Genomic DNA, 19,562 nt, shown 5'->3' with positions numbered 1-19,562 from the left:
TTCTGTGAGGGCAGAGGCCTCATATGTATTGTTCACCTAGTACAGTTCCCTAGCATGGTGATTAACACATGGTAGACCCCATAACTGTTTCTTAAGTGAATAAAAGAATCTCCCATGAGAGAGAGCTAAAAAACAGGCTGTTATTGCTAATATGAGTTCACGCCCTATAAGAATTAATCTGCTCAGCATTCTAGATGCATTATCTCATTTAATGCACACTATATTACTTTGAGGTACCAGGTAGGAAAAGTAAAGTGACAGTCATTGGCCCATGATCACTGTAGGGTAAGTGGAAGCAGTCTGGCTTCCTCACCCAGGTGCTTGGGTAACTAGGGTGAGCACCTTCTCACAACCTTGAAGGAATCTGGTAAAGCAGCGTTCCCACAGCCTTGAGCCTGGGTCTCACAGCCTTGAGTCTAGGTGCAATAAACTGCCCCTTAGCCTTGAGTAGGCTCGCATGTGCAGCTCATGCTAGGTTACTTCACTTTTTGGCCTGAAGCCAGCTTTGTTTGTGCTAGTATTTAAGGAGGAAGGGACTTCTCTCAGAGAGAGAGTGAGTGAGTCGGGGCGCTGACACAGACACGGGCTTGTGGCCTGTGTGACTCCCAAATAAAGGCATGTCAGGCATCCCCACAGCTCCACGCATCTTCTTCCATCTTCCTGAGTCTCGAGTGGACCTGCCCAGCCTAGGAAGGCTGCAACAACAATCACACTGCCAGTCAGTGGTAAAACTGAGGCTGAGTCACAGGTTTCCTGATTCCAAACTTCCATCTCTCCAAAGGTAGTAAAGAAGGTAATCGGCCCCTGAAATCTAAAAACTGGTCTGACACTCATAGCTAGGTCTCATTGTTATCACAAACTGGACTGGACTTAGTGGCTAACCCATGCTTTCCTCCTGTTACACATGAGCAATCTCACAGAACACCACCAGGCAAGGCCACTCTGAAGCCATGAGACAAAACAAGGCCACTCTATAATTTTGTCTAAACACAGACCAAAAAATATGGTCACTGAGAAAAACTCACAAAATACCAAACAGCCCCCTCTCCTGGATAATATGAGTTTCTGCTGCTTCTTTGCCATAGAATTCTAGACCACAACCACGTTCTAGAGTGAATCTCTGCTTCCTGCAACTCTCCTTGAAATCGTGCATCAAAGCCTAAATCCTATATATAATAATCTTTCTTAACATCCTCTTACTGAAATGTGCCACTGTTCCCATAGTGTGTGTTTGCTACAACGAGTAATAAACCACAGGTGAATTCCTGGTAGTCTCTGGTGGGAGGACACTGACAGTGAGTTATATAGGACCATCCATTGGGTTGGAGAAAGAAAATGTTAGAACTGTCATTTGTAAATATTTATTTAAAAGAATAAGTAATCCTAATCAGTATTTAACAGTTGATAAACCTAGCTTTGTTCCTTTACCCTCTGTGAGATGGCCACAAATAAGGTCTACAAAATAACTAGAGGGTCACAAAAAGTCAAATATTATATGATTCCACTCATGTAAGATAACTAAAGTAGTCAAAGCGATGGAAAGAGAAAGTAAAATGGTGATTTCCTGGGGAAGGGAGGGGGAAGGAATGAAAAGTTGTTGTTCCAAAGGTATAGGGTTTCAGTTTTGCAAGATGAAAAAGTTCTAGAGATCTGTTATACAATAATGTATATATAGTAAACACCATTGAACTGCAAACTTAAAAGTGATAATGATAGTAAGTTCTGTGGGGTTATTTTTTTTTTACAACACTTAAAAAAAACCTACAGAGAATACAAGTTTATCCAGAGAATTTGACAGGGCAGCCATAGTCTTTCTCCCCCTGGTTACTGCAACATATTGCTGTTGTCTTGTGTTCAGTTAAATGAATTTATGGATTATATTAGCTTAAGTAGAATATGTAAAATATTTTGTAATAATATAAGGAGTGTCCAAGGAAATTTTTATCCAAACATTATAATGGTCTTCAATTTTGACTGCATGTGAGAATAACCTGGATGTTTTTGAAAAATACCGCATTCTGAGTCCCACAGCGTATCAATTAACTCAGAATCCTCTAGGTGTGGAGCCCAGAAACTTAATTTTTGTTTGTTTGTTTGGTGGTTGGATTTGGGGGAAGGGAGGTTTGTTTTACTTGTTTTTTAATGTTCCAAGTGATTCTAACATGTAGCCAGCAGTTAAGAGCCATTGAAAATAGAGGTCCCCTAGATATCTCATGACAAAGCACTTGATGATTTTTAAACTTAAGGCATGTTGCACATTGTTCTTTTACAACTGACAAGTGTTCCTAATTTATTGACCTCTTTTGCAATGAAAAATTGCTATGAATAGGACGCTACTTAGTAGATTTTAAAAAATACTTTACTGTTATCTTTCCTTTGAGGAAGAAGTAACATTTTAAGAATGAGTGAAATAATCACCACTTTTCAAAAAAACAGTGATATAGAAAAAGAATTTTAAAAATGTGGGTTGGAGATGGTTCCATCAGTTTTTTGCTGAAAAAGTGGTATCATAGCCTTCTAATCAAATACTTGAAAATGAAGCTTTTCTAACCTATTTCAAAAGCATTTTAGTAAATTTGGGGTCTAGTGCTAAAAATATAAAAAATTCATATTAATTTGTAAGAAGAATTTATTCTCATGAAGAAAGATGATTTACTATACAAATTTCAACTGAACCTTTTTGGACAGAATTGAAAAATTGGTGTCACAATTAGAATTTCTTGGCCATTTATACTTTTCTTTATTTTAATCTGCATATTGTTGTGAAGTTTTATTTTCCCAGGAAGACAGAATTAAAGCAAAATATAGAACCAAAACTTTAAATTGCTATATAAGAAATTGCTGAAAATTTAAAAAAAAACAATAAAGCACATTTAATAATAATGCTCTTATTAAACATATCAATATACCATTAAAAGTAAAATGCATTATATTTAAGTATTAATAATGTCTTGTCTATTTTTTAATGTTCTTAATAAGACATTATTTATTTATGTCATTCATAAATATGCATTGAACTGCACTAAAAAATGTTGGTACTGGGGAATGTATGGTCAAAAAATGTTGAGTCATTGTGATGTGCAGGAAACCATAACAATACCCACCACTAGGACCCAGCTCTCTTGCTGTTTCTACCACCCCCGCCCTTGCCTCCTGGGCACATTAAAGATCCAATACTATGACCACCTTCAAGTAACTCACAACCAATAAAAAAAGGAGAAATCTTTTAATTTAAGGCTGAACTCAGCAATGAGAAGAAAGAGGAAGGAGGCTGTGAAGAAAGTGGTTGCTGGTATGACTGTGGGGAAGGGCATTAATTTTCTTTTCCAGGTGTAGCATATCCCTACTCAATGAACTACACCAAGAGTCAGCCAGACATGGCCATGATGGCTGTCAACAGCTTTGTGAAGGACTGTGAAGATCCCAGTCCTCTGATTCTAGCCTTGGCAGTGAACTATGGGTGCAACCTGGTGGAGAGATTTCAGACTATCTCTGTGCCCATCCAGAAGTGCCGGAAGGATGAAGATCCTGATGTTCAGAAAACAGCAGCAGTCTGCATGGCAAAACTCCGTAACAGTTCCCAAATTGTAGAAGAACAGGGACTTCTGGATTCTCTGCAGGATCTCAGAGCAGATTCAAATTCAGTGGTGATGGCTAATACTCTTGGCAGTGTTATCTGAACTCAGTGAATCTCACCCAAAGAATAACTTACTCGATGTGAACCCACAGAACATTAATAAGCTGACAGCTCTGAATGAGTGCACTGAATGGGGACAGATTTTCATCCTAAACTGCAGGGAGGCTTAGAGCATCTCTGAGAGGGTAACTCCCCAGTTACTTCATGCCAACTCAGCAGTGGTGTTTTCAGCAGTAAAAGCCCTAATGAAATTTCTAGAGTTGTTACCCAGCAACTCTGCTTACTGCTGTAGTGGAGCTGTTTCTCCGGAAACCATCAGAAACACAGGAGTGAGTACAGCAGGTCTTGAGTTTGGCAACACAGCATTTTGATAATTCTGACCTTCAACATAGGGGCTATGTTTATTAGCATCTTCTCTCTCTACGAACCCTGTCACAGCCAAACAACTAGGTTTGTCTGAGAAGCCACTGATCTCTGATAAGACAGATGTTACTGAGCCAGCTCTGGATGAGCTGATATGCCACAGTTGTTCTTTGAGCTCTACCACAAGCCTCCCAATGCATTTGTGGAAGGAAGTCATGGAATCCATTGCAAACATTGCTAATACATTATGGGAGTGCCGATGTGGGTGACGGCCCTGTTGGCACCACCACTATCACCAACCTGGAATAGCCTCAGGTTACTCTCAAGGTGACCTTCTGGAAAACATTTTAAGCCTTGACTTTGGTCCCCCAGTCTATGTGCCACACATAGTCTCCCTGCAGGCAGGTAGATGAGAGCAGTGGATCTCTTGGGTAGGGAACGGGGGGAATAGATAATCTGGTGGGACAATCCATCCTGTCATTCGTGCCTGCAACCTTTGCTCCTTCACCTACTGCTGCTGTGCTCAGAGGCAGTCTGAATGATCTGCTTGAACTCCGTAGGGACAGTCATGGCACTGGTGCATACGTGCCTCCTAAGGTTTCTGGCTGCCTGCAGTGAAGGATAAAGGCTTGAAGATTTCCAGAAAATTTACTCATTGCCAAAGGCACATCTATGTAGAAACAGACTTCACCAACTAAGGTCCGTAGCACATGACAGACTTTGCAATCCAGTTTAACGAGAATAGATTTGGTGTCTTCCACAGCACTCCTTTGGCCATCCATACACCACGGATAGCAAACCAGAGCATTGATGTCTCCCTGTCTCTCAACACCTTGGACCCAGTCATGAAGATGGAACCTCCGATAACCTGCAGATGGCTGTGCAAAACAATATTAATGTCTTCTACTTCAGCCACCTCAATCACACTTTGTGTTCTTTGTAGAAGATGGCAAAATGGAGAGCCAAGTGTTCTTTGCAGCATGGAAGGATATTCCCAATTAAAATGAACTTCAGTTTTAAATTAAGGAACATCATTTAAATGCTGATGATGTTTCCAGAAAGTTGCAAAACAACAATGTGTATATTATTGCCAAGAGGAATGTGGAAGGCATGCTCTATCAATCTTTTAAGCTCACTAATAGCATTTGGATCTTGGCTGAGCTAGATATCCAGCCAGGAAACCCCAATTATACTCTATCACTGAAGTGTAAGGCTCCTGATGTCTCTGGGAACATCTATCAGGTCTACAAAAGCATTTTGAAAGAGTAAAAACTAATAGTCTGGTCCAGTGCCCTCCGGCCACCCTGTGATCAGTGCAAGCCAAGAACACTTAACTGAAAGAAACTGTATTACCGTGTAGAACCTGAACCCAAATACACCAAGGTCACCCACCAAGGTAGTGACTAGTCTAATTCGTGTTAACATTAGGACACAACCTGTTGGACGTTTGTAGCCACTGCTTCAATCACTTCCTACCTGCTGCTGCTATCTGCCCTTACTTGTAGCCTTCTCCATACTGTGCCAATAGCTGGCATTTTTAGTGTAGTATCATATTTTGTAATTGAGAGCATATTTCAAAAGCAGAAAAAGACAAAAATATTAAAGCAAGGGAAGGTGTCACTGAAAAAAAAGATTAGAGAACACAGCACTGCACTACAGACTTCCTCCTCCCCAAAAGTTTATTATTCCTAAACCATTAAATTAACACTTTTACAACATTAGCTATTTACTCCCAGCAAATGAGATTAAATACCATTTATATTGCCTAAGGCTCTAAGTGTGTTGGAAGCAAGATTGTATATTATATAATTTATTTATAATCACTTATTATATATTATATATTAATTTATAATTATATATTATAGCATATACTTTTTTATATAATAAAATTTGAAGCTGGTGCTTGAAAAAAAATATAAATTGGGTATCAATAAAGCCAAGTGTTCTAAAATAGCATTGCTAGTAAGATAACAATGAACAACAGAAAAGATCTGAAATTTAAAAGTCTAAGAATATTCAATGTAACCAATAATGCTTAGAAAGTATTTTATTATTTTGATCATAGGTAAAAGTAAAAAATATCCCTCCTATTACTGGAGTTCCCAAACTGCTTCTTCTGGTTGACTCTGTTGTGCAAACAATTACTAAATTTTCTTTCTTTGTCCTTGTGGTATACCAGGGGAACCAAAAGTAAGTTTACAGTTGTTCATGTGAAAAGTAATACAATAATTAATAACTAATAAACTGTGTTTCACATACAACAGTAGACCTACTTTTGCCCCACTCTGTATATATATTTTTAAAGACAAGTTATAAAATATATACTCTACATCATTTTATAGTGTAACTGTTTTATTGAGAATTCTTTTATTTTTTTAAAGATTTTGTTTATTTGTTTTTAGAGAGGGGAAAGGAGGGAAAAAGAGAGGGAGAGAAACATCAGTGTGTGGTTGCCTCTCACACACCCCCTACTGAGGACCTGGCCTGCAATGCAGGTATGTGCCCTAGACTGTGAATCAAACCGATGACCCTTTGATTTGCAGGCCAGCACTCAATCCACTAAGCCACACCAGTCAGGGCTACTTCTTTCAGGTGACTTCACTGTGAATGAAAGAATCTTGGAAAACAAAACAAAACAAAATGGCAGCTTGTTGTTTTTTTTTTTAATTTATTTACTTTTTAAATACATTTGTCTCTGCCTCCCCCCCCCCCCACCTCTTTCCTTTGCCCCCTCCCTCCTTCCCTCCCTCAGCTCTTCCCCTTTGGTTTTGTCCATGAGTCCTTGCTATATGTTCCTTGACTTTCCCCTTCCCTTCCCTTTCCCTGCCCCCCCCCCTTCCCTCTTGTCTCTGTTGATTTCTTTTCCTTTCAGTGTTGCTGGTCTTATTTTCCTTGAATCTTTGCATTGTTGGTTAGGTTCCGCTTATAGGTGAGATCATATGGTATTTGTCTTTCGCCCCCTGGCTTATTTCGCTTAGCATGATGCTCTCCAGTTCCATCCATGCTGTCGCAAAGTTTAGTACTTCTTTTTTTCTTTCTGCTGCGTAGTATTCCATTGTGTATATGTACCATAATTTTTTGATCCAATCATCTACTAATGGGCATTTAGGTTGCTTCCAACATTTGGCTATTGTAAATTGCGCGGCTATGAACATTGGGGTGCATAGGTTGTTTTGTATTGGCGTTTTGGTGTTCTCAGGGTATAACCCCAGCAGGGAAATCGCTGGATCAAAAGGCAGTTCCATTTTCAGCTTTTTGAGGAAATTCCACACTGCTTTCCATAGTGACTGCACCAGTCTGCATTCCCACCAACAGTGTACTAGGGTTCCCTTTTCTCCACAGCCTCGCCAGCACCTGTTGTTTGTGGATCTGTTTATGGTGGAAAATGGCAGCTTGTTAAAGAAAATGTGATCTATCTACAGTGCATCTCATAGGAAAGGAACTATGGCTGGTGCTTATTGGAAAGTCTCATGACACCTGAAATTTCAAATGTGGCTATTTAAAATATACATCATTAACAAAACAAAGAAAAAAACCTTAGAACAGGGATTTTTCATTCTCTGAATGCTGATAATGACCATGGCAGATAGGATTTTACCCAATATATTGCCACTTTAAATTCATAAGTAAATTATTTCAAAGTTTATGAAACACAGCTATTTAAGAAATCCTTAGAATTTTAGCATTCATGTGCAACATTTAATCTATGCTAGGAAAAAAAATTACATCACTATTTCACTCATCCCCAAGTAAACTGCCTAAATTTCAACCTTGCAACTAGCTGAAACACTGGTTTCCTATTAGCCTTATAATAACACTAGCATTGCTTATATATATCTTGTTGTTGACTTTGGGGAAACCCAATGAATATGTCTTTGCCTACTGTAATCTGCAAGGTCATGCAAGAAATTATATTTTCTATCTTCATGCAATAAAACCTCTGTTTAAAAACCACTTTTGAATATGCTCTATTAAGGTTAGGTTCAAAGGAGAAAAAACATGGGACTTTTAAAAAAAAATCTTAAAATGGTAGGAATTCTGCATATGTAGGTGAGGAATAATTGTTGAGTTGAGCCAGAAACATGGCAACAATGCTCTGAGCACTGAGGTTTGCAGGCAGAGGCCCCAGAGGCCCCTCTTGAAACCAAATCAGATGGGTCTCCAGTCTTCTCTACTTAGTTTTTCATCTAATTCTGATTCAGTTTCCATTTAAGAATTCTTTTGAAGAACACATTCTGCTGCCTTAAAAAGAAAAAGCATGAACATGATTGGATAAAGCAATTTTATGATATTGTCTAATCCTGATATCAGTGGATGATGAATTGGACTGTAGAGGAAATCAAAGAAAGGCAAAGGACCTATTTCTTGATGAAGTGTGCACATAGGGGACACATTGAGTAGGAGAATCAAAGAGGAACAAACACTGGGCCACACAGTAAAATTCCAATTTCTGATTTGTTCTAAGAGATGGAAAGAGGCTGAGAAGTTGAGAATGTGGAGCACTGACCACAAAGAGAATAGATTAGAAAAGGAAGGAGAAGCAACTCCATTCTTTTTCATGTAAGCTAAGAGTAAATGCTATGTACAAAGAGTTTTTTGTTTTCCAAAATGAAGCAGTAACTTTTAGTTTAAATGTTTTTCACCTTAGCTTCTTGTCTTATTTTATATTTTATTAACTAATTTTAACTACAAAAGTACTGTAGTCTCATAACCAGAGAGACTGGGGTAATTTTTAAAAATTTAATAATTATATGGGAATATTAACATTTATGTTGATAACGCTGTTTCCTAAATTCAGTGTGATGGTTTGGTTAAAACATTAAAAACTGAAATATAAACATGTAAAAAAGTGGAAAAAAAACTAGTAAAAACTAGTATTTACTTAGTGCACAATAATTTGAAACATTAAAAGAGTCTGATTTCTTTGTAAACAAAAAAGTCTCTTAAGAAGATAAGCAAGAAGGATGCTTGCTTTCTTTTCATCACATTAACTTAAGATATGAAGCAAACATTGTTTCTATGCTTTGGTAAACTGTAATGCTCTTTACTTTTTTTAAATTTAATCTGTATTCTATCGTTTTCTATTACCATTTAGTCACCTCATACCATCCTCCTCATCCTCCCCCAGCATCACCACTCCGTTGTCTTTGTCCATGACTCCTTTTTCCTTTTAGCTCAATCCCTCCACCCTCTCTACTGTCATCCTGCTCTTCACCTATGAGTCTGTCCCCATTTTCCTTATTAGTTCAGTTTGTTCATTGGATTCCACATATGAGTGAAATCACATGGTATCTGTCTTTCTCTGACTGGCTTATATGTTCTCTGGTACCATCTATACTGTTGTAAAGGGTAAAATTCTCCTCTTTTTAACAGCCAAGTAGTAATCTATTGTGCAAATGCCCCAGAGTTGTTTTATTCACTCACCCACAGATGGGCACTTGAGCTACTTCCATATCTTGGTGATAGTAAATAATGCTGCAATGAACAGAGTGGTGCTCAGGTTCTTTCAAATCAATGTTTCAGGTATCTTCAGATAAATTCCCAGTGGGATCATTGGGTCATAAGGCAGTTCCATTTTTAATTTTTTGAGGTATCTCCATACTGCTTTCCACAGTGACTGCACCAATTTGCTTTCTCACCAACAGTGCAAAAGTGTTCCCCTTTCTCCACATCCGTACCAGCACTTGTTTGTTGATTTACTGATGATAGGCATTCTGACAGCTGTGAGGTGATACCTCATTGTGGTTTTAATCTACATGTCAGTGATGATTAGTGACACTGAGCATTTTTTCATACATCTATTTGGCCATCTGTATGTCCTCTAGAGAAGTATCTATTCAGGTCCTTTGCCCATTTTTTAATTGGGTTGTTTTTTTTTTTTTTTAGTGTTGAGTTTTGTGTTTTATAAATTTTGGATATTAACCCTATGTCAAATGCATCAGTGAATATGTTTTTCCATTTTGTGGGTTGTCTTCATTTTGTTGATCTCTCTTACTGTGCAAAACCTTTTTAGTTTGATGTAATACCATTTATTTATTTATTTATTTTCTTTTGTTTCCCTTGTCTGGGGAGCTACATCCAATAAAAAATTGCTACAAGCCATGTCCAAGATTTTGCTGACTATGTTTTCTTCTATGATTTTTATGGCTTTGGGTCTAACATTTAAGTCTTTAATCCATTTTGAATTTATCCTTGTGTGTAGAGTAAGAAAGTGGTCTACTTTTCTTTTTCTGCATGCATCTGTCCAATTTTCCCAAAACTGCCTATTGAGTAAACTATATTTAGCCCATTGTTTATGCTTGCTTCCTCTATTGGAATATTTATTGACTGACTATAAGGGTGTGGGTTTATTTCTGGGCATTCTATTCTGTTCCATTGGACTACGTTGGGAACCACTTTGTGTGGTATCAGGAACTGTAGCCCCACACAAGCCAGGCCTCGAAAGGGGCCTGTAAGTCTCAACCAGAAAACTGGGAATGCTAGGAGGCAGACATGATCCAATGCTAGCACTGAGGGTTCCTTCTGGAAAATCAGGCCTGAAAAATGCATTGTACCCTTTGAAGCTTGCTTTGCTTTGTATAGGCCTGTTAGTACAAACCAGATGTTTAAACTCCAAAGAGAAGGAGTGAATTCCTTAATTCAGGAGCCATACTTTAATTACCATCTGACATCAGCATGTCTAACAGACCCTGACCTGAGGCAAATCTCTGTGTTCCTTCAATTGTTATCTATGACCCCTATCTGTTTTCTGTAAATATAGCCTTTAGGCACTGATTGATAAGCTTGTTTGCATGCTGTATACCACTGCACGTACTGATTCCAATAAAAGCCACTTCAGGGAAGGGTTCTGGGCATTCTCCACTAGAGAAAATCACCACCCCTTTCTCCTGGCAGACCACGTATATCTGGAATGACTCATTTTTTCATCTGTGATGCCTGGGAGGACTACGGGACAGAGACTCCCATAGGTCTATGTGTCTGTTTTTATGCCAGTACAATACTGTTTTGATTACTATGGCCTTAAAGTACACTTTGATATTATGTAGTGTGATTTGTCCAACTTTGTTCTTCTTTCCCAGGATTGCTGTTCCTCTGCAGGACCTTTTGTGGTTCCATGCAAATTTTTGAAATATTTGTTCTAGCTCTGTGAAATACGTCATTGGTATCTTGATAGGAATTTTGTTGAATCTATAGATTCCTTTGGGTAGAATGGACATTTTAATGATGTTAATTCTTCCTATCCATGAACACAGTATGTGCTTCCACTTATTTGTATCTTCTATTTCTTTCTTTAGTGTCTTATAATTTTCTGAGTACAGGTCTTTTACATCCTAAATTAAGTTAATTCCTAAGTATTTTATTCTTTTTGTAGCAATTGTGAATGGAGTTGTTTTCTTAATTTCCCTGTCTGTTAGTTCATTATTGGCATATAAAAATGCAAATATTTCTGGATATTAATTTTGTATCTTGCTATTTTGCTGAATTATCAGTTCTAGTTCCTTGGTGGAATCTTTGGGGTTCTCTATGTACTGTATCACGTCATCTGCAAATAATGACAGTTTTACTTTTTCCTTTCCAATCTGGATGCCTTTATTTCTTCTTGTTGTTTGATTATGGGCCTGGGACTTCCAGTACTAGGCTGAGTAAGAGAGGTGAAAACAGATGTCCCTGTCTTCTTTCTGATCTTAAGGGGAACACTTGTAGTTTTTGCCCACTGAGTATGATGCTAACAGTGGGTTTGTCATATATGGCCTTTATTATGTTTAGGTGTGTTAGCTCCAATCTCACTTTGTTGAGAGTTTTGATCATAAATTGGTGCTGGATTTTATCAAAAGGTTTTTCTGAATCTATTGATATAATAACATGGGTTTTATCATTCATTTTGTCTATGTGGTGAATCACATTTATAGATTTGCAAATGTTGTACCAAACTTGCATTCTGGGAATAAATCCCACTTGGTCATGGTGTATTATCTTTTTGATGCATTGCTGTATTCAGTTTGCTAATATTTTGTTGAGGATTTTAGCATCTATGTTCATCAGAGATGTTGGCCTATAATTTTCTTTCTTTGTTGTGTCTTTACCTGGTTTTAGAATTGGGATAATTCTGAACTTGTAAAAAGAGTATGGGAGCCTTCCCTCATCTTGAATTTTATGAAATAGTTTCAGAAGGAGAAGTGTTAGTTCTTCTCAGAATGTTTGGTAAAATTCACCTGTGAAGCCACCTGGTCCAGGGCTTTTGTTTGTTGGGAGTTTTTTGATTACTGCGTCAATTTTTCTAGTTAGTAATGTGTCTATTCAAATTCTCTGATTCTGATTTCTTTTTAGAAGATTGTATATTTCTAGGAGTTTATCCATTTCACCCAGGTTGTACTGTTTGTTGGCATACATTTGTTCATGTTTTCTTACAATCCTTTGTATTTCTTTAGTGTCAGTTGTTATTTCTCCTCTTTCTTTCTTATTTTGTTTGAGTCCTTTTCTTTTTTTCTCAATGAGTCTGGTTAAAGGTTTGTCAATCTTGCTTATTGTTTCAGAGAACCAGCTCTTGGATTTGTTAATTTTTTTATAATTTTTATAGACTCTATTTCATTTATTTTTGCTCTATCTTTATTATTTCCTTTCTTCTACTCACTCTGGGCTTTTATTTCTTCTTCTTGTCTGATTGCTATGGCTAAGACTTCCAGTACTATGTTGAATAAGAGAGGTGAAAGCAGACATACCTATCTTGTTCCTGATCTTAAGGGGAACACATGTAGTTTTTGTCTGTTGAGTATGATGCTGGCACTGGCTCTGTCATATAAAGCCTTTATTATATTTAGGTATGTTCGCTCTAGTCACACTTTTCTGAGAGTTCGTTGTTCTTTTTAAAGTTCCTTTAAGAGTGAAGTTAGATTGTTTATTTGAGCTTTTTCTTGTCTGTTTGTTTTTTAATAGGCCTGTAATGTTATGAATTTCCTTTTTAGGTTGCTTTCCCAGTTTCCCACAGACTTTGGATTGTTGTGTCCTCATTTTCATTTGTTTCAAGGTTTCTTTTGATTTTTTTTTTCCTTGATCTCATTGTTGACCCATTCATTGTTTAATAGCATGTTATTTAGCTTTCATGTCTTTGCATGTTTTTCAGTATCCTTGTGATTGATTTCTAGTTTCACAGCATTGTGGTCAGAGAAGATTCTTGATATGATTTCAATCTTCTTAAATTTATTTAGACTTGTTTTGTCCCTAATATGTGGTCTATCCTAGAAAATGTTCCATATGCACTTGAAATATATGTATACTCTGCCACTTTGGGGTGAAATGCTCTGAAGATATCAATAGAATCCATTTGATCTAGTGTGTTAAGGCTACTGTCTCTTTAATTTCCTGTCTGGAAAATCTATCCATTGAAGTCAATGGGGTGCTAAAAACCCCAATTATGACTGTATTTCTGTCAATCTCTCCCTTTATGCCCATCAAGATTTGCTTTACATATTTAGGTACTCCTAGGGTGTGTAAATGTTTACTAGGGTTATAGCCTCATTGGACTGTTCCCTTTTTCATTACGTAGGGTCCTTCTTTGTCTTACTATAGCCTTGGTTTTAAAATCTATTTTGTCAGATATAAGTATTGCTACCCCAGCTTTTTTTCCCTTTACATTTGCATGAAATATTTTTTCCATCCCTTTATTTTTAGTCTGAGTGCATTTTTTGATCTGAGATGGGTCTCTTGGAGGTAGCGTGTGTGTGTGTGTGTGTGTGTGTGTGTGTGTGTGTGTGTGTCTTGTTTTCTTATCCATCCAGCTGTCCTGTCTTTTGGTTGGAGCATTTAAGCCATTTACATTTATGGTGATTATTGATAGACATGCATTTAGTGCTATTATATTGTTAGATTGTTTTCTCTCTCTCTCTCTCTCTCTCTCTCTCTCTTCTTCTTCTCCTTCTTCTCCTTCTTCTCCTTCTTCTCCTTCTTCTCCTTCTTCTCCTTCTTCTTCTTCTTCTTCTTCTTAAAGCAAGCCCTTTGACATTTGTTGCAGTACTGGTTTGGTGTTAACAAACTCCTTTAGCTTTGTCTTGTCTGGGAAGCTCTTTATTTCTCCTTCAATTTTAAATGATAGCCTTGCTGGGTAAAGTAGCCTTGGTTGTAGGTCCTTGCTTTTACCTTGAATATTTCACACAACTCCTTTCTGACCTGAAACGTTTCTATTGACTAATCGGAAGACAGTCTAATTGGTGCTCCTTTGTAGGTAACTACCTGCTTTTCTCTTGCAGCATTTAGGATTCTCTCCTTGTCTTTAAGCCTTGGGATTTTAATTATGATGTGTCTCGGTGTAAGCTCTTTGGGTCCAACTTGTTTGGGATTCTCTGAACTTCCTGGACTTTTTTCTTCACCAGATTAGGGAAGTTTTCGGTCATTATTTCTTCAAATAGGTTCTTGATCCCTTACTCTCTCTCTTCCCTCTCTGGTATTACCATAATACGGTATTGTTACACTTCATGTTGTCCAAAATGTTTCTTAAGTTCTCCTCACTTTTTTGTTTTTTTTCTTTTTGCTGCTCTGCCAGTGTGTTTTTTCCCCCTACCTTGTCTTCCAAATCACTGATTTGATCCTCCTCTTCATATAGCCTACTCTTTATTCCTTCCAATGTATTATTTATCTCAGATATTGCATTCTCTATTTCAGACTTGTCCTTTTTTACAGTTTCTATGTCTTTTTTCATGCTGTTGAGTATCTTTATAATCATTATTCTCAACTCTCTATCTGATAAAATGCTTGCTTCCATTTCATTTAGTTTTTCCAGACATTTCTTTTGTTCTTTCACTTGGGGTTTTTTTGTATTCTCATTTTGGCTGCTTCTTTTTATTTTTTGCCTTAGTTGTTAAACTGACCAGCTGTTAAATTAATCAGGCTGCAATGGGCAGCCCATCTTAAGCTCCACCGGATGGGCCAGCGTAATTCCTATGGCAGGCCTATTGCTTTCCCTCAAGCTGATGCCCTTGGAGTAGAGTGCTGTGCCTGAGAAAGCTTGCTTCTGTAGCACAGGGAATGACTTAGCACAGCGATCCTGGTGGCTATTCCCTGAGTTCTTTCCCCAGAGCCACCAACCCCAGATTCTCTTCAAATGTCTCTAGTCCACTCTTCCCTCTCTCAGACAGAGTTCAGGGTAAGTGGCTGCAAAAAACATTTTGTGCATTGGCCATTTTAGAGACTCTCCACATCACCTGCTGTCTCTCCTTGCCAAACAGAAACTCTGCTGTTTTTCACAGCTGGCTGTTATCTAGGTTCCTTTCCAGGTCTGGTGCTGTAGGCTGGTGAGCCCAGGTGAAGGTTTAGACCCCACACTTCTCAGGGGGAACCCCCTGGCCACTGAAGTATCCCTCCTGAACTTCAGCTGCCACCTCCCACCACCGTGGGAGTCCAGCCATTCCTCTCATGCCCCCACCTCCTCCTCACTCCCTACCAGTCTTGTTGCATTGAAGTGGTTTCTTCTGTCTGTCCTTCATTATAAGGCTTCTCTCCAGCTAGTACTCAGCTGGTTATTCATGATGCTTTCTCTACAATTTAGTTGTAATTACAGATTGGTCCTGGGATGAGGTTAATGTGGCTTCCATTTCCTCCTCTGCCATCTTGGATCTCTTTGTAATGCTCTTTTCTAAGTTTGGATCAGGTCCCCACATTTTATCCTTTTCACTTTCAGTCATGAAATATTTCCAAAAATTCCTTTAATGTGAAACTTTTTGCCAGTGTCATTTCTTTTGGGACATCTTCATTCTTTATATCACAACCAGTGGCTCATATGTCTACAAGTTCACTTTGATTATTTTCATCCAACTGCACATCTATATTCTTGAACATCAATAACGTCGTCCCATGGTCAGCTTTTTAAAGTGTTATTTTATTGATTATGCTATTACAGTTGTCCCATATTCTCTCCCCGTTATCCCCCTCTGCCCCGCACCTCCCTTCCCATCAGCATTCCCCCTCTTAGTTCATGTCCATGGATTGTACATGTAAGTTGTTTGGCTTCTCCATTTCCTATACCATTCTTAACATCCCCCTGTCTATTTTGTGCCTACAAATTATGCTTCTTATTCCCTCTACCTTTTCCCCACCCCTTCCTTGCTGATAACCCTCCATGTGGTCTCCATTTCTGTGATTCTATTCCTGTTCTAGTTGTTTGCTTAGTTTGTTTTTAGATTCAGCTGTTGATAGTTGTGTGTTGCCATTTTACTGTTCATAGTTTTGATCTTTTTTTTCTTACATAAGTCCCTCTAACATTTCATATAGTAAGGGCTTGGTAATGATGAACTCCTTTAACTTTACCTTATCTGGGAAGCACTTTATCTGCCCGTGCACTCTAAATGATAGCTTTGCTGGATAGAGTAATCTTGAGTGTAGGTCCTTGCCTTTCATGACTGAGTATTTCTTTCCAACCCTTTCTTGCCTGTATGGGGTTTTTTTGTTGTTGTTGTTTGTTTGTTTGTTTGTTTTTGAGATATCAGCTGATAGTCTTATGGGCACTCCTTTGTAGGTAACTATCTCCATTTCTCTTGCTGCTTTTAAGATTCTCTCCTTCTCTTTAACCTTGGGTAATTTAATTACAATGTATCTTGGTGTGCTCCTTCTTCGGTCTACTTTCTTTGGGATTTTCTGAGCTTCCTGGACTTCCTGGAAGTCTATTTCCTTCACCAGATTGGGAAAGTTTTCCTTCATTATTTTTTCAATAAATTTTCAATTTCTTGCTCTTTGTCTTCTCCTTCTGGTACCCCTATGATTTGGATGTTGTAACATTTAAAATTGTCCCAGAGGTTCCTAATCCTTTCCTCATTTTTTTGAATTCTTGTTCTTCATCCTGTTCCAGTTGAATGTTTCTTTCTTCCTTCTGTTCCAAATTGTTGATTTGAGTCCTGGTTTCCTTCCCTTCACTGTTGGTTCCCTATATATTTTACTTTATTTCACTTTGCGTAGCCTTCACTTTTTACTCTATTTTGTGTCCATACTTAACCATTTCTGTGAGCATCCTGATTACCAGTGTTTTGAACTTTCCATCTGATAGGTTGGCTATCTCTTCATCGCTTAGTTTTATTTTTGGAGGTTTGATCTGTTCTTTCATTGGGGTCATATTTCTTTGTCTTGGGGTACCTGTTAAGTTGTAAGGGGCAAGGCCTTAGGTGTTTGCAAGGGTGGGGCAGGCTGCTTTGCTGTGTTAGTGGTGCTGTATGTTGGGGAGGGGTCAGAGAGGGAACAATGCCACTTGTTCAGCTCTTGCCCCACTTTCAGTCACTTCCCCTTCTACCTATAAGCAAATCAGGCCTTTTTGGTACTGATTCCCAAACGGGTGGGTTTGTGTGCATTCTAGGACCCCATGGGTCTCTCCAACAAACTCTCCTGTGAGACTGAGAGTTTTTACCATCACCGCAACCCCCACAGGATTTTACAGCCAGAGGTTTCGAGGTTTTAGTTTCCTGCACTGGGACCCTGGCTTGCGTGGTCTGTCTCACTCCCTGGTTGTTCCTCCTGACTTACCGCATGCAAATGTGGGACAGCCGCTGCCTCATCCACCTAGTCCGTTGCCTTGCCACATGTCCTCTCCATCCTGGCTGCCCATTTCTACCCCTCCTGCCAGTTTGGATGAATGTTTCTTCTCCAGCTCCTTGGTTGTAAGACTTCCATAAAGTTCAATTTTCTGGCAGTTCTGGTTGGTTTTTGTTTATAATTTGTTGTCCTTTTGGTTGTACAAGGAGGCAAAGTATGTCTACTTATGCCTTCATCTTGCCTGCAAGTCCTAAATAAATAGTTTTTTCTTCTATAAGTCCATTTACATTTGATTCAGATTTTACTTCCATCATTTCTACTTTTTGTTGTTTTGCTAACTGTTCATTTTTCTCAGCCAATTCCCTCTATTGTTCATTTTGTTAAAAATGTCATGTGTGTTTATCATTGGAAGACAAGGAGACCACACAACTACATGCTGCCTGAGCATAAACTGAATAACAGATGTAAAGTGATCGATTATGAACAGTTTTTGAAAGCAATGATGTGACTGGCCACTGATCACAATGTGGCTCTCTAATTTAGGAAGTCATTTCCAAACTGAAGAGCAAACAGTGAAGCTTGCATTTTACACAATTTGTCACTATTAATATACCATATTCACTGAAATCTGAATCATGTTTCAGGGGAACAGGCGTTACATAACTAAATCATGATAACTAAAATTCCTTCAGTGGACTTTGTTTTTTTTTTTTTGATCTGTATTTTTCTTGAAAAATCTAATAGTGTGTACCACATTCAAGAAAAACAGAGATGAGAAAGGCAACGTTTCTCACTTCAACAAGTTTAATGGACACCAATAAGATTACACAACCTGTAATCTGAGAACATCATGTTAAAGTTCATGGATGAGTGAAATCACTCTTAGTCAAAAGATTAAAAAAGAAATAGAGATAGCAAATTTAATGGAATGAAAGACAAATGTTTTCAAGGTTATTCTGATGACTGCTTGGCTTTCCACGAAAAGGATAAGAGAAATGTAAGGGTTTTTTTTGTTGTTTTCTATTCCCTTAATGTTTGTTGTCTTGATGTTATAAATGATTTATGGTGAATAACTTTGTAATTAGAATAACTTTAAAGTGGAACAACTAAACAAAATGGTATTGAGTTTTAAGGCTGCAGGTACATACTGTTACCCTGAAAGTATTTGTCTTCAATGCCATTAGTATCTTTTGATCTCTGTTTTGATCCCTCAACCAAGGATAATTTCACTTACCTATGAGTTTTTGTTATCATGTTTGAAATTTATTTCCATTGGGTTACATTATTCTATGCAGAAAAGTATTGAAACAATACCTACAAAGTATAAGGACCCATTTTTCTGGAGAGCTAAAGCTGAGGAAGTACCAAGTACTAATATTACTTACTGAATGCAAAGATTAATTGTTGACAGGGAACAAGTGTCTTCTCAAAAATTGTTTTCTAATCCCTGGCTGGTATGGCTGAGGGGATCGGGTGCCAGCTTGCAAACCAAGGGCTTGCCCATTCAATTCCCAGTCAGGGCACATGCCTGGGTTGCAGGCCAGGTCCCCAGTAAGTGACACATGAGAGACAACCACCCATCAATGTTTCTCTCCATCTCTTTCTCCCTTCCCCTCTCTCTAAAAATAAATAAGTAATGTTTTTTAAAAACTTGTTTTCTAAGCTTTCTAGGATGATAACCCATATGGAACAATTACCACATTGATTAAATATTTAACAACTCAAGAATATTCTATAATTTGAGAGCTTTAAAATAATTCTTTGTGACTTCAAAGAAGGAATGTAAAATGAAATGTAGTCAACTTGTGTTTATCATGTCATTTCTTCCATCAAGTTGGGTTCCACATGCAAACAGTGAGGGTGTAGGGAGTAGTCAGGGTATAGATGGGGCAAGGGAGCATTTTATTTCTGTTTGAATTTTTATCTACAATGACATCTGATAATGTCCCCAAAACCATTCCTAAAAAATGAGTGATTTTAAAAATGCCAATTAAATTGGCACAATTTATAAGTTGGAACAGGATGGAATTATGTATAATTACTAAATACTTTA

At 38.0% G+C, this 19,562-nt stretch overlaps 1 pseudogene; it reads left to right on the top strand.

The window, feature by feature from the left end:
• Positions 1 to 271: 271 nt before the first annotated feature.
• Positions 272 to 5,269, top strand: LOC129073633 (AP-2 complex subunit beta-like; annotated as a pseudogene).
• The last annotated feature ends 14,293 nt before the right edge of the window (positions 5,270 to 19,562 follow it).

This window comes from Pteronotus mesoamericanus, unplaced genomic scaffold, assembly GCF_021234165.1.
Source record: "Pteronotus mesoamericanus isolate MK-2021 breed Mesoamerican mustached bat unplaced genomic scaffold, CSHL_Meso_final contig_42, whole genome shotgun sequence".
Lineage (NCBI taxonomy): Eukaryota > Metazoa > Chordata > Mammalia > Chiroptera > Mormoopidae > Pteronotus > Pteronotus mesoamericanus.
Note: the sequence above shows the minus strand (reverse complement) of the source record. Positions and strands in the feature narration are given on the sequence as shown.